Source organism: Triticum aestivum, chromosome 1B, assembly GCF_018294505.1.
Source record: "Triticum aestivum cultivar Chinese Spring chromosome 1B, IWGSC CS RefSeq v2.1, whole genome shotgun sequence".
NCBI lineage: Eukaryota > Viridiplantae > Streptophyta > Magnoliopsida > Poales > Poaceae > Triticum > Triticum aestivum.
In genome coordinates, this window is record NC_057795.1 from 350157192 (window position 1) to 350170365 (window position 13174).

Sequence of the window (13174 nt, forward strand, 5' to 3'; positions counted from 1 at the left end):
GGTGGGCCCATAACCCACAGTTCCACAGGATCAAAACCTGACTCTCCTGCACACCCCAGTTCCAAAGTTATTCCTCCCGCGTGGACTCGTAAGTAATTCATGAGCCACCTTTCCGATGAGATCATCAATTCTGGCATCGGACACAATAATTATCCCGTTGCTTTGAAACCACTTTCACCTTCTGACTAGGCATTGAACGATTGCCTGGCTACTTGAAACTTCTTATTGTACCTCCCAACCTTACTCTCGATGTCTTTTAAATGTTCAAACTCGAGAGGTACTCATATGCTCATTCATGGGTTAATCCCAGATTATAACACTTATAACATTCTGTCGTTGCCGACCTGCCCCGTTACTTATTCGTAAATGCGATGGAATTCCCAAAAAAAAAAAAAAAAAAAACCGACTTCACCATGAGGACCTGAAACAGAGAAATGAAGACATCAATGAAAGGGATCAACCTCTTCGCAAGGGCAGCCAAGACCGAGAAGACTCGTTAGGTTTTTCGCTACCAGCACCTTTCCCCCATTACTCCACCGCTTAAATCTCGGGACGAGATTTCTTGTAGTGGAGGAGAATTGTGACGCCCGGATACTTAAGCTACAGTAAACCACTGTTAATGATGCCACGTCAGCACAATTACTGTTGCTAATCTCGCGTTAGTTCGAAACTGATTCAAATTCAAAAATCAAATCAAACGGTAAAAGTTTTCAAACTTTAAAACTAAAATATTCGAGTTGTGCCAAATAATGCAAAGTTAATTGTGGTGAAGAAACCCCACTTTTATAAAATGTTTTAATACCCTAAAATGATTAAAACAGTAGGTAAAACAATTAAATAAATGCATTTTGGGTTTTATAAAATACTAAACTATTTTGTTCAGGGATAAAACCTTTCGTGGCAGTAGTTATAATTGTAACTCTATTTTAGCTATGGGTTTCACTTTTTGTAAAACTATAAACTATTATATAAGAAAAATAAAACAGAACAGAATATAAATAAAAGAAAGAAAATACAAAAGATAAAACAGAAAAACAAAAAAAATAAAAATAAAGGAGAGAAGGCCACCCCCCCCCCACTGGGCCAGACGGCCCAGCCGGCCAGCCCCCCCCCCAACCGGCCCAACTGGGCAAAGGCCCAGCCGGCCGCCCCCATTCCCCATAGCCCCACACCCCCCGAAACCCTAATCCCAGCCCGTCGCCCCACTCGTCCACTCCCCCCCCCACTCGCGCCTCCCACGTTCCTCTCTCTCCCTCGTCTGGATCGAGGCAAGGGAGCCAGATCCCGCGTCGCCGGCGTCCCCCGTCACCCTTCCCCCCCTCGCTGGACGCCTCCTCGCCTCACCCCGAGTCGCCCCGGCGCCCGTCCACGCCCCGCCCCCGATCTGGATCGGGGCACGACCCGGCGCCAACCGCCGTCGCCGGAGCCGCTTCACCGGCCCCCGCCCTCGTCCTCGCGCCCAGTCCCCACTCCCTCGACGGCGCCCCTCGCCTTGCCGACCGCGACCGCGCCAGGACGCCCCCACGACGCCGCCGCACGCTCGGTTTCATCCTCGGGCCTCCGCACGCCGCCACCGTCGTCGTCCTCCCCACGGGTCGCCTCCGAGCCCACTGCCACGGTCCCTACCCCCACCGTGAGCTCCCTTCCTTCCCTTCTCTGTCGCCGGCGCCGTTCCCCCCCCCCCACCCCGCAGCGCCCGCGTGCCGGAGCTCATGCTCTGGGCCGCCCTCGCCACACCGCACCACGCCCACACGTCCCGGTCCTCCTCCTCCCTGTCCCGCAGCTCCGTCCGGCGCTCGCGCCGTCCGGCGCTCGCACCGCTGCACCTGCCGCCACCGCGGCTGCTTAGCGCCGCCCGGCCTCCACTGCTGCCCGTCGCCGCCTCCCTGCCGCTAGCCCCGCACCGCTCGCCGTTCGGGCGAAAACCGCACGCCCGTGACCCAGCACCCAGCGCCCGTAACCCGCTATGGCCCCTCTGGCCAATGACATGGGGGCCCCAGCCCCAGAACGTTTTAAAGAAAAAGAATTAAAAAAAGAACTAAAAATAAATAATTTAATAATTTAATAAAATTAATTATTAATTAGTTAATTATCTAATGAATTAATTAAGTTAATTAATCCGGTTTAATTAATTTAATTAACTAGTTGAGTTTAATTAACCTGATCAATTAACCTAAACCCTAATTAAACTAACAGTGTATGACAGGTGGGTCCCACGGGACCCACATGTCAGGTTGACCAGGTCAACGGTCAACGCTGACTGCTGACGTCAGCATGACATCATGCTGACGTCATAATTCCATTTTTCGAATTAATTAAATAATTAATTAAATTCCAGAAATTAATAAAATCTTTAGAAAATCATATCTTTTAATCCGTAACTCGGATTAAAATATTTTCAACATGAAAGTTGCTCAGAACGACGAGACGATTCCGGATACGCAGTCCGTTCGTCCGCCACACCCCTCTAACCTATCGAACCCGCAACTTTCCCCCTCCGGCTCCTCTGCCCGAAAACGCGAAACTCCGGGAATACTTTCCCGGATGTTTCCCCCTTTCGTCGGTATCACTTACTACCGCGTAAGGGCACACCGAACACCGCGTATTGCCTTGTTATATTTTGTGATGCTTTGTTCGCTCTGTATTCATTATTTCTTCCCCCTCTTCTCTCCGGTAGACTAAGAGACCGACGCTGCTGCTGACCAGTTCGACTACGGAGTTGACGACCCCTCTCTCTTGCCAGAGCAACCAGGCAAGCCCCCCCTTGATCACCAGATATCGCCTATTCTCCTCTATACTGCTTGCATTAGAGTAGTGTAGCATGTTACTGCTTTCGTTAATCCTATTCTGATGCATAGCCTGACATTGTCGCTACCTCTGTTGATACCTTACCTGCAATCCTAAATGCTTAGTATAGGATGCTAGTTTATCATCATTGGCCCTACCTTCTTGTCAGTCTGCCTTGCTATACTATCGGGCCGTGATCACTTGGGAGGTGATCACGGGTATATACTATACATACATACATACTATACAGATGGTGACTAAAGTCGGGTCAGCTCATTGAGTACCCGCAAGTGATTCTGACGAGGGGGCTGAAAGGACAGGTGGCTCCATCCCGGTAGAGGTGGGCCTGGGTTCCCGACGGCCCTCGACTGTTACTTTGTGGCGGAGCGACAGGGCAGGTTGAGACCACCTAGGAGACAGGTGGGCCTGGCCCTGTTCGGCGTTCGCGAATACTTAACACGCTTAACGAGATCTTGGTATTTGATCTGAGCCTGGCTACGAGCCTATACGCACTAACCATCTACGTGGGAGTAGTTATGGGTATCCCGACGTCGTGGTATCAGCCGAAGCACTTCAGACGTCAGCGACGGAGCGGCGCGCGCCGGATTGGAACGTAAGCCTGCTCTTGTATTAAGGGGGCTAGTTCTGCTTCCGGCCGCCCACGCAACGTGCAGGTGTGCTATGGGCGATGGGCCCAGACCCCTGTGCGCTTAGGTTTAGACCGGCGTGTTGACCTCTCTGTTTTGCCTAGGTGGGGCTGCGACGTGTTGATCTTCCGAGGCCGGGCATGACCCAGGAAAGTGTGTCCGGCCAAATGGGATCGAGCGTGTTGGGCTATGTGGTGCACCCCTGCAGGGAAGTTAATCTATTCGAATAGCCGTGATCTTCGGTAACAGGACGACTTGGAGTTGTACCTTGACCTTATGACAACTAGAACCGGATACTTAATAAAACACACCCTTCCAAGTTCCACAGACAACCCGGTGATCGCTTTTCCGCAGGGCGACGAGGAGAGGATCGCCGGGTAGGATTATGCTATGCGATGCTACGTGGAGATGCTACTGGAGATGCTACTTGGAGACACTACTTGAAGATGCTACTTGGAGGACTTCTATCTACTCTCTTCTACATGCTGCAAGACGGAGGCTGCCAGAAGCGTAGTCTTCGATAGGACTAGCTATCCCCCTCTTATTCTGGCTTTCTGCAGTTCAGTCCACTGATATGGCCTCCTTACACATATACCCGTGCATATGTAGTTTAGTTCCTTGCTTGCGAGTACTTTGGATGAGTACTCACGGTTGCTTCTCTCCCTCTTTTCCCCTTTTCCCTTCTACCTGGTTGTCGCAACCAGATGCTGGAGTCCAGGAGCCAGACGCCACCGTCGACGACGACCCCTACTACACCGGAGGTGCCTACTACTACGTGCAGCCCGCTGACGACGACCTGGAGTAGTTAGGAGGATCCCAGGCAGGAGGCCTGCGCCTCTTTCGATCTGTATCCCAGTTTGTGCTAGCCATCTTATGGCACCCTGTTTAACTTATGTCTGTACTCAGATATTGTTGCTTCCGCTGACTCGTCTATGATCGAGCACTTGTATTCGAGCCCTCGAGGCCCCTGGCTTGTATTATGATGCTTGTATGACTTATTTTATTTGTAGAGTTGTGTTGTGATATCTTCCCGTGAGTCCCTGATCTTGATCGTACACATTTGCGGGCATGATTAGTGTACGATTGAATCGGGGGCGTCACAACAGGAGTATTGTTGGTGGGCTCCAGTACTTGACGATCACGCGACCAGACATTTCCTATGCTGTTAACCGAGTCTGCCAGTATCTGCAGTCACCCCGTGACACTCATTGGTCTGCTGTTAAGCGGATTTTGCGCTATATTCCTTTCACGGTGGCTCATGGTTTGCATATTCGGCCGTCTGACTCTGGTTGTCTTTCAGCATATTCTGATGCAGACTGGGCTGGCAATCCGGATGACAGGCGATCCACGGGGGGTTATGCTGTCTTCTTTGGCTCTAACCTGATTGCCTGGAGTGCTCGGAAACAGGCTACTGTCTTGCGTAGCAGTACTGAGGCTGAGTATAAGGTTGTGGCCAATGCCACATCAGAGATCATCTGGGTACAGTCCTTGCTTCAGGAGTTAAGTATACCCCAATCACAGCCTCCTGTTCTTTGGTGTGATAACATCGGTGCTACATACCTTTCTGCAAATCCGGTATTCCATGCCTGAACGAAACACATTGAAGTTGACTATCACTTTGTGCGTGAACGTGTCTCTCAGAAGCAACTACAGATCAAGTTTATTTCTTCCAAGGATCAACTTGCTGACATCTTCACCAAGCCATTGCCTTTGCCATAGTTTGAGACTTGCAGGCGCAATCTTACCCTTCTAGATTCATTAGAAAGTGGCTAAGATTGAGGGAGGGTGTTAGACTGTATTTACATGTGTATATTGTAACGTTGTATACCACCTCATTATATATATATGTGATAGGCCACCCCTAGAGGGTTGTGCCAGTTCCCCCCAAAGCCTATTGTCTTACACACCGCATTGCCCTCCTGTCGCTTCTCGCTCTCCTCCGCCCGGTTCTACGCGGCCGAGGTGCTCCTGGCGCTCGAGTACCTGCACATGATAGGCATCGTCTACCGCGACCTCAAGCCAGCCGTCGCCGAGGAGGAGGAACAGGAGGAGCCGCGCAGCGCGTCCTGCTTCCCGATACGTTTCAAGCGGCGGAGGCATCGTCGCCGGTGCGCGCGTCTCCCCCGCGGTTCGTGGCGGAGCCGGTGTCTGCGCGGTCGTGCTCGTTCGTCGGCACGCACGAGTATGTGGCCCCGGAGGTGGCAGGCGGCGGCGCGCAGGGCGCCGCCGTGGACTGGTGGGCCTACGGCGTGTTCCTCTACGAGCTCCTCCACGGCCGCTCCGCGTTCGCCGGCGCCACCAACGGGACACACTCCGCAACATCGTCCGCGCGCCGCTCACCTTCCCCTCCTCCTCTGTCACCGGCTACCACGCCGACACCACCGCGGCGCGGGACCTCATCGCGCGCCTGCTCACCAAGGACCCCGCCGCCCGCCTCGGGTCCCGCCACGGCGGCGCCGACGTGAAGGCCCATCCCTTCTTCAAGAACCTCAACTTCGCGCTCCTCCGGTCATCGCGTCCGCCCTCGTCCCCAGCGCCCCGCTGCACCGATCGCAGTCGTGCAAGACGCCGGCGTCGCGCAAGGCTGACACGAAGCGCTTCGACCTCTTCTGACCGGCCGGCCGACGTGCAGCCTCCCTGAGTCAACACCGGCGGCTGGATACAAACTCTCCTCCGGCCATCTCGTGGCGCCGGGCGCAACGTTAACCCCTTGATAATTACTACTACTCCTAGCTAGCGCATGCATGCATTGACCTAGCCTACTACTACTACTAGTATTAGCTGCCAGTGCACCGTTGTACAATCAACTGTTAGTTACGCTTCTTAGTGCTGTTAATCTTCCATGTGCCAGTGCTTGTCGAGGTTACACTTGTCAGCAACAGCTAAACCCTCGGCTTAATCACTCCATTTTTCTACTTAAGGACGTGTGTGTGGTGCAGTGAATCATGTCGTGGCTTTGACACTAACTATTGATCAAGGAGTACACTGATTAGTTTTGTAGGTGGGTTAATGATGTGGTAGTGCTATCGAGAAAAGCATCACATGGGTGTTGGAGCTGTCTGGTTACAGGGCTGTGGTTTCAGGTGTGCGATACTGCGGGTTGATTAGGCTTAACGGCAGGGGTGTTTGTGCAAAACTGTGTGCGATGACCGGGTCAGCCACATGGCTGCCACTTATCGTTTTGTCATTGGCCTGGGACTAAAACGTCACATGCAGTGCAAGTTAGAGTATGGTGGGGTTGATTTTTGCAAATTTAAGACTAAAATGTCATATGTTGTGCAAGTTAGGATACCTGAGGTGCTTTTACCTCTTGTTTTGGACAAAAAAGGGACCGAGTCCCTGGAGGAGATGCGTTCTCCTGGCGGCCGTGACACGAGGCAGAAAATCGAATCGGAAAGAGAAAATCTATCAGGGTACACATCCATCAAGCAGAACAGGACAAGGCAAAAGCTAGCTTTAGGAGTTGGGCTTAGGAGCAACGCCACGTGAGAAGACCACAAGGTTTTTTGGTTGGCATTGCTATTAGTACGCGGAGGCTGTTCGTGTACTTGGGAATCACGTTGATAGCTTGGATAATTTTTCGCAGGGTCAGCCATACGAACAAACATGGCGCTAACGGGTATCGAGTTTGAGGTGGAGAAGTTCACGGAACTAAAAACCTTGGGTTATGGCAGACAAGGGTGAAAGATTTGTTGGCACAATATGGATGCTTGAAGGCGTTGCGGGAAGTCATGTCAGCTGTGATGGGATTATCATGTGATGGATGGAAATTCTCGGAAGACGATTTGGGAGCCTTGAGCGTGTCATACAGTCGAACGAGTTCGGCTGGGTCGGACTGGACAGTCTGACGGGATCGACGTAAGTCGGTTGGTACAGAAGACGGTGCGGGATCGACGTAAGTCGGTTGGTACAGAAGACGGTACGGGATCGGCGACGACGACATAGGAGCATGATGCTGATGGTGACCGACTTCTGGGCGTGGAAACACATGGAGCAGGCCCGAGGGCTTGTGTGGCTTCGACAAGGCTATGTGACGCCCCCGATTCAATCGTACACTAATCATACACGCAAACGTGTACGATCAAGATTAGGAACTCATGGCAAGATATCACAACACAACTTTAAAAATAAAATAGTCATACAAGCATCATAATACAAGCCAGGGGCCTCGAGGGCTCGAATACAAGTGCTCGATCATAGACGAGTCAGCGGAAGCAACAATATCTGAGTACAGACATAAGTTAAACAAGTTGCCATAAGATGGCTAGCACAAACTAGGATACAGATCGAAAGAGGCGCAGGCCTCCTGCCTGGGATCCTCCTAACTACTCCTGGTCGTCGCCAGCAGGCTGCACGTAGTAGTAGGCACCTCCGGTGTAGTAGGGGTCGTCGTCGACGGTGGCGTCTGGCTCCTGGACTCCAGCATCTGGTTGCGACAACCAGAAAGAAAGGAAAGGAGGAAAAAGGGGGGATAAAGCAACCGTGAGTACTCATCCAAAGTACTCGCAAGCAAGGAACTACACTACATATGCATGAGTATATGTGTAAGGAGGCCATATCAGTGGACTGAACTGCAGAATGCCAGAATAAGAGGGGGATAGCTAGTACTATCGAAGACTACGCTTCTGGCAGCCTTCGTCTTGCAGCATGTAGAAGAGAGTAGATTGAAGTCCTTCAAGTAGCATCTCCAAGTAGCAACTCCAAGTAGCATCTCCAGGAGCATCGCATAGCATAATCCTACCCGGCGATCCTCCCCTCGTCGCCCTGTGGAAAAGCGATCACCGGGTTGTCTGTGGAACTTGGAAGGGTGTGTTTTATTAAGTATCCGGTTCTAGTTGTCATAAGGTCAAGGTACAACTCCAAGTCGTCCTGTTACCGAAGATCACGGCTATTCGAATAGATTAACTTCCCTTCAGGGGTGCACCAACTTACCCAACACGCTTGATCCCATTTGGCCGGACACACTTTCCCGGGTCATGCCCGGCCGCGAAAGATCAACACGTCGCAGCCCCACCTAGGCACAACAGAGAGGTCAGCACGCCGGTCTAAACCTAAGCGCACAGGGGTCTGGGCCCATCGCCCTTAGCAAACCTTCACGTTGCGTACACGGCCGGTGAGCAGACCTAGCAACCTCCATTACAAAGGAAGTTGCGTTAACGCAGTCCAACCCGGCGCGCACCGCTCAGTCGCTGACGTCACGAAGTGCTTCGGCTGATACCACCACGTCGGGATACCCATAACTACTCCCGCGTAGATGGTTAGTGCGTATAGGCTCGTAGCCAACTCAGATCAAATACCAAGATCTCGTTAAGCGTGTTAAGTATCCGCGAACGCCGAACAAGGCCAGGCCCACCTCTCTCCTAGGCGGTCTCAACCTGCCCTGTCGCTCCGCCACAAAGATCCACACAGAGGGCCGTTTGGACAAAGATCCTTTCAGCCCCCAATTCGTGAATCACTCGCGGGTACTCTTCGAGCTGACCCGACTTTAGTCACCATCTGTATAGTATGTATGTATGTATAATATATACCCATGATCACCTCCCGAGTGATCACGGCCCAATAGTATAGCAAGGCAGACTGACAAGAATGTAGGGCCAATGATGATAAACTAGCATCCTATACTAAGTATTTAGGATTGCAGGTAAGGTATCAACAGATATAGCAACAATGTCAGGCTATGCATCAGAATAGGATTAACGGAAAGCAGTAACATGCTACACTACTCTAATGCAAGCAGTATAGAGGAGAATAGGCGATATTTGGTGGTCAAGGGGGGGGCTTGCCTGGTTGCTCTGGCAAGAAGGATGAGTCACCAACACCGTAGTCGAACTGGGGGTCGCCGATAGTCTCGGGGTCTATCGAAAAGAAGTAACGGAGAGGGAACACAATAAATAACAAAGCAATCAAAGCATCACAAAGCGTAATAAGACAATACGCGGTGTTCGGTGTGCCCTAACGCCGTAGTAGGTGATACCGGCGAAAGAGGGAAACATCCGGGAAAGTATCCCCGGTGTTTTGCGTTTTCGGGCAGAGGAGCCGGAGGGGGAAAGTTGCGAGTTTGATATGTTAGGGGTGCGTGGAGGACGAACGGGCTGCGTATCCTGATTCGTCTCGTCGTTCTGAGCAACTTTCATGTACAGAGTATTTTCATCTGAGCTACGGTTTATTTTATATTAATTTTAAAAGATTTAAATCATTTTTAGGATTAATTTAAACATTTTAATCCAACATTATCCAGAACAGGGTTTGCTGACGTCATCATGATGTCAGCATGACATCAGCAGTCAACAAAGGTGTTGACTGGGTCGCTGACGTGTGTGTCCCACTGGTCATTTACTGTTTAGCCTAATTAGTGTTTAACTAATCTAATTATTGTTTAATTAAACTAACAAGTTAACTACACAGGTTTAATTAACTTAATGAATCCATTAATTAATTAATTAATTAATTTAATTATTATTTATTTATTTTATTATATTTTGTTTGTTTTGTTTGTTTTTCTTTTTGCAAATGTTCTGGGGGGCGTGGGCCCCCCCCGTTCAGTGGCATAGAGGCCATACAGAGCGCGGGCGACGGGTAACGGGCGCGCCCCATTCGGGCGCACGCCCAGGGGCATGCGGGCGTGGGCGGCGGACCTGGCAGGTCGCCAGGCCGGCGCGGGCGAGAGGCGGGGCTCACGGCGACGGGCGCGGCAGACGCGAGCCCGTCCGGAGCTCGGGCGCGGGGCGTACGGGGAAAGGAGGGTGTGCGGCGCGAGCGCCCGCGGGGTGCGGCCAAGGAGGCAGGGCCAAGCACTACTAGGAAAAGCGGAGACGACGGCTACGGGCGTGGCCAGCGGACGGCCGGAGCGCAACGCGCGTGTGCACGTGCGGGGCATGGCAGAGTGCGGGTGAGGCGCGCGTGAACTCGGGCCCGGGTCGGCGCGAGCGAGCGTGATGAGCGCGCAGAATGTGAGTCGGAGCGGGACGGGCAGAGAGAGGAGGCCGAGGGCCTCACCGGGAGTGTAGGGTCTGGGAAAATGGGCGCGGTGAGGTTCGGGGAGGCCGACGGGGACGACACGGCGGAGTGGGAGGCAGTCCGGTGGGGGAGGGCGAAGCAGGCCGGCGAGGAAGCTCCAGTCGCCGGCGCGGTCCAGGCGGCAACGCGCGTGCGAGCCCGATCCGATCTGGATCGGGGGTGGAGGGTTGAGGAGACGGTATGGGGAGGCGCCGAGGAGGCGCCGGCGGAGACGGGCGGCGCCGGCCGGCGACGGGTGTAGGGATGAGGCGGCGGTGTCGGGGCGCCGTTTCCCCCGATCCAGATCGGGGGGAGCGAGGGGGCGCACGGGGTGGGGCGAGTGGGGATCGTGGAGTGGGTTAGGGTTTGCGGGGTGGGGGATAAGGGGAGGAAGTGGGCCGGCTGGGCCTAGTGGGTCGAGGCCCCAAAGGGGGCGCGGTGGCTTGCGGGGCCGTAGCCCAGTGGGGGGAGTTCTTTCCTTTTTTTCTGTTTTCTTTTATTATTTCTCTTCTATTTCTTTACTGTTTTCATTTAAAGTTTCTATTATTTTCTTTTTATAAAATACCAAGTTAGCACCTAAATTAATATTACTAATTAGGCCTCTGCCATAATTATTTTGGCACACTATTAATTTAGTTATATTACTATAACTTTATAAAAGGCATTAAAGTAATTGTTTTGCCCTAAGCTTTGGTTATTTTAGTGAAATTAAATATTATAAGAAATGTTGGTTTCTCCACCATTATTACTCATGAACTATTCGTCATATTTAGAACATTTTAGTTTTAATGTTTGAAAAATTTTGTTGTTTGTCTTTAATTAAAATTTTGAATTTGAATCGGTTTCGAACTAACTCGAGATTAGCAACTATAATCGAGGTGACATGGCATCATTAGCAGAGGTTCACTGTAGCTTAATTATCCGGGCGTCACAATTCTCCTCCACTACAAGAAATCTCGTCCCGAGATTTAAGAGGTAGAGCAAGGGGGAAAGGTCTGGTTACGATATTCAATGAATCTTCTCGGTCTTGGTTGCCCTTCTCGAAAAAGTTGAACCCTCTTGTTGATGTCTTCATTTCTCTGCTTTAGGTCATCATGATGAAGTCTTCATCCTTTCTTCGGGGTCTCATCGTACTTATGAAAAATGATCAAGGTTATCTTCAGAGGAACTGACCTCTACAAGGTCACGTATCTGGTAGAGAACATCAGGGAGGGTGACGAGTCGTAACTCTCGAATTGAAACTTAAGAAATTATCGGGAGCAAATTAAGGAGGTGCAAAATACAAGTTTCAAGCGCTTAGGCAATCGTTCGTTGCCTAAAATGAAGTGTGAAAGAGGGTTCAAAGCATGAGAATAAGTATTGCGTCTGATACCATAATAGATCACTAGGTAGGTGGCCCATGAATTACATATGAAGTCAAGCGTGGGGAATAACTTTGACCATAGGTTGTACAGGAGAGTCAGGTTTCGATCCTATGGAACTGTGGGTTATGGGCCCACCATGTGGGATAAAAGTAGGAAGAGCGATGACATCTTGCACGATCATGTGAGCAAGGCATGTCAGAGGATAGTCTGTCAGTTATGTCCGCAACAACATCGGTACCAAGGGCGAGGGACGAAGAGAACCAATTCTTGCTCGTTGAACGAGGTGGACCAATAGGCAAAGTTCTTATCCATCGATGGTTACCGGAATATTTTCAGCAATAGCAACAGGGTCACACTGAAAGAGTTGTAAACCGAGGTGTTTACCTAAGCAGGAGAATATTACTGCTTAGATCATATAGATCACAAGAAACGTTATCCCAACAATTGGAAAGAAAAATATGATTATCAGATTAGACAGAACAATGGAAAGGAAAATGTGTTAAAACACATATTTGAGGAGTATTTCCTTCCCAAGGACAGACAGAGCATGATATCCGTGACAGGATATAACGTAGAAAACCATTTAGGTTAGGAGAGAGGAAGTTCATGACATTACCCAAACAACGGTGTTTTGGATATTTGATAAAGAAAAGGTAGCATTGCTTCAACTGTTCTTATTGAAGATCGGAGTACCACAGACATGCTTCGAGATAGCATTGACATGGTCTTCAAGCAAAGGTTAGACTTTGGATACACAAAGGATCCATCAGGAACAACTTGTAGAATAAGTCTTACAATTTCCTCATGGAAGAATGGATAACCTTGCTAATAAGGAAACTATATCAACAGGTCATCCGGCCAGGTATGCTGGGCATGCCATCACCTTACCGGGTCATAAAAGACCAGTGTTATAACTCTTGGAAAAATGTTCCAACCATCATATCTGACCGAGATTCAGCTCGGATAGGTGGCAGGATAACTCAAACTCACGATGCCTGAGAAGAAAGGTGCAACACAAATTGACGAGATGACATCGAAGATTCTCGGGAAATGAACTATGGAAGCGAGTTCCGAAACAAGAGTTCATCATTAAATCAACAAGAGGATGAGGTGACTGATGGACTCAGCGATAACTCATCGAGGTATTCAAAAGATGGATCTCCACAATTAGGTGGATAAGGAGATAACATTTGTCATATCAAATGATGTAATGAAGTATGCTCGAGGAAAACATACACAATTAAACATTGGTTGAAAGGTGCGCCCGAAATATGGGTTGGGTTGCACGACCAATGTCAGAATGGTGATTCAATAATCAATAGTCTAAGAATGAACGGCCGACCATTAACTTGAAAGCAATAGGGTTGCTAGAAGGTAAGA

The 13174-nt window shown here is 50.4% G+C and overlaps 1 pseudogene; it reads left to right on the top strand.

Moving 5' to 3' along the window:
• Nucleotides 1–5344: 5344 nt before the first annotated feature.
• LOC123078490 (protein kinase PINOID-like) lies at nt 5345–6357 on the top strand (annotated as a pseudogene).
• The last annotated feature ends 6817 nt before the right edge of the window (nt 6358–13174 follow it).